The sequence below is a fragment of the Erigeron canadensis genome, chromosome 1 (assembly GCF_010389155.1).
Source record: "Erigeron canadensis isolate Cc75 chromosome 1, C_canadensis_v1, whole genome shotgun sequence".
In the NCBI taxonomy this organism is placed as follows: domain Eukaryota; kingdom Viridiplantae; phylum Streptophyta; class Magnoliopsida; order Asterales; family Asteraceae; genus Erigeron; species Erigeron canadensis.
This window is the reverse complement of record NC_057761.1, coordinates 42,945,690-42,948,685: the sequence shown is the minus strand read 5'-3', so window position 1 is coordinate 42,948,685 and position 2,996 is coordinate 42,945,690. Positions and strand designations below refer to the sequence as shown.

Here is a 2,996-nt window from a genome sequence, read left to right as displayed (position 1 = left end):
TAGATACAAATAGCTTATATGTTTTTAGTTTTGCTTCATGCTATACGGATACCCACATGATGCATGGGCGAGCAGGGGAGGCCTAGAGGGTGTGCAAACTTGATTTTCGGACAAAACATAAATTTTGAGGGGGCATAAGTTTTTAAAATTTTTTTGTATATATATTATATATAAAATGTATAATATGTCAAAAGATGTATTATAATATAAATATATATTATAACATGATACATATTATATAGGGATAATTACGTAAGTAAACACAAAAAAAAGGTATTTTATGAATTAGACACCTTTTTCAAAACTATCCAAAACAAACAATATACCCGTGTGTTCGAGTATAAATCTCACAGATTGTTCCAACCAATAATATTCCAATACCTGGGTGCACCAATACCCCCATCTTCCACTTTTCCATTCTTTTAACAGTTTAACCCAAAACACCGACCACCTCCTCCTTTCAATATGAATGAACAAGTGATTATCAAGGCTTGGAGTTAATTAATGTTGTTTAATCTATCAGTTCCAACTCCCTACGTATTTATCAGAGGTTTATCAAAGTTGCAAAGTCTGAAGTCTCGTAAGTAGGTTCGTCCGACCTTTCTTTCACATGTTGATGAAATCTTTCAACATTGATTATTACAATAATATGAGTAATATAAGTCGATCCCACAGTCTAGTTTTCTTTTTAAGAAATTGTGAAGAATACATATATTAAAACAAATATAAAAAAAGTTCATCTTCTTTTACACTAACCATGAACCTTAATAAAATTTAATAATAAATGCTTTCCCTATACCGATATTATCACATCAGTTGAAGCCATTGAAATTATCTAAGTCAGTCGCTAGCCACTTTGAATTGTTATCATTAAAAGAAGGCTCCAATTGGATCTATCAGTAATAAACCTCAAACTCCATATATCATCGTTAAACAACAACGTTGTACGGATTTACATACGTTTTCCGGAATATATGAAGTATATATATATATATATACACTTCATACTCAATAAACTTATTAGTAGTGTTGTTTAATTGATTGAATTGAAGGATGTGGTGATTTTGGTTGGTCGTTTGATGTATTTAGGGGAGGGGAAGACTGGAGATAGAGAAAAAGGGAGAAGAAGATAGGGTAGGTGGGGATTTGCCAAGTCATCACGGGAGTAACCAGATGTCTCTTTTTAACTGGCTAATGATTCATCGTGGGATTTATACCTTTTAGACACGGGTATATTGTTTAGTTTGGGAGTTTTTGAAAACCTTGTCTAATTCGTAAAATGGTCCCTTTTTTTTGTTTACTAACGTAATTTTCCCTATTATATATATATATATATATATATATTATAAAAACAGTTCGGTGAGAATTCAAGTAGCCAAGAAACTTCATTTACACCCGAAGAGAACTTTAGAGTCAATTATTTCTTATACATCGTTGATCAAGATCGTTTTTCGCTTGAGACAAGATTTGAGCAATTCAAAGAGTACGAGAAATTATTTTGATTTTTGTTTCCACATAACTTGAAGGGAATTGAAGATAAAGAGCTTAAGTTGTCATGCCACCTTCTTGAAAATGCACTCAGGTTTGAAGAAAGATCGGATATTGATGCTGATGAACTTTATATAGAGTTGAAGTTATTTGACACGTTACAAATTGATGAATTTCACAACCCTATAGATGTTTTAAAGCGTTTGAAAGAGCTTGGTTATTTTCCAAATGAAATCATTGCATACAGAATATTGTTGATAGGATTGGCCATGATAGCTATCGAGAACGAAATCTTAGAGAACATAAATTGTGAAGAGCTAATTAACTAATTTGCTATGAATGTCAGGAAAGCTTCATGGATCATCGGGTAAATAAGTAACTACTATGATATGTAATTCTAAAATTGTGATCTTATTATGCATATATATTTTTTTGTTATAATACTAGTTATCGCTTATAAAAAAGTTATTTATATATTTGAATTCGGTTGAAGTTAGGGGCATAATTTTCTTTGCTCGGCTGGGGTGTTAAAATTCTCAGGGCCGCCACTGTTGATGCGATCCAAATTCAAGGCCTATTTCAGGTCTAGTAGGAGTTTTGACAACCATCTATCTAATAAAGATTACTCAGAATTGGTCTGTATATAATGGTGAAGCATTAAACGTAACATAAACAATAAGATATTGATCATAGGCTGTTATAAGTATTCAGAAGGAAAAAACCATATGTTTTGTCATCCGTAAGGATCAAACTCAAGACCTTAAATATAACCAGGAGCGTCTCTGACCAGTTGGGCTAGATATTATTTAACAACGTAATACAACTTTGGCCATTTATACCCGTACTAAAAATGGAAATAATGTTATAGAGAGGTTTGTTTCTTGTTTAGAGACACACGTCGTTATAATTTATAAATTCATACCACGTTATAAAGTATTTGTTTTTTCCAACTTTTATAACTAAATAGTTGCTAACTTTAAAAGATCATCGACGCCACCATCGCTAGTTCGCTACTGCCATCGTCACAACCTTTCGCCACCACCACCGTTGCTGCCACTACACCACCGCATCACGCGAGCATAATACTAATGTATTACGGAGTATAAAACATTTGTTCTTTTCAAGTTTTTAAAATAAATAGTTGATAATCCTAAAATGACTCACTTTTATTCATTATTTAAACATTTCACTTGAAATGCATACAACACCCTTAATTAAATTTAAAACATGTGAAAATGATAAGTGCACTTTTTGATCAATCTATCACTACTATGCATCATATACTTGTATTGTTTGCTATATTACTCATACAGTGTGGTACATTAATAAAAATAAGCAGTACAAATATGGGCTCCAAACATACATCCTTTAATCTTTAAAATAACTACACTATCACCTATTACATCAATTACTTTTACATTAATTACCACACCACTACCACCACAACCGTCGCCCCACCACCATCGATCAACGCCACCACTCGTAGTTGCCACTGCCTCCATCACCAT

General features: G+C 32.6%; 1 long non-coding RNA gene across 1 annotated transcript; it reads left to right on the top strand.

Annotated features, from left to right (window-relative positions):
• The first annotated feature begins 370 nt into the window (after window positions 1-370).
• LOC122585849 lies at window positions 371-1,960 on the top strand. Its single transcript, XR_006321795.1, has 3 exons — window positions 371-588; window positions 1,090-1,230; window positions 1,356-1,960. It is a non-coding gene; the product is annotated as an uncharacterized LOC122585849 (long non-coding RNA).
• Window positions 1,961-2,996: the final 1,036 nt, after the last annotated feature.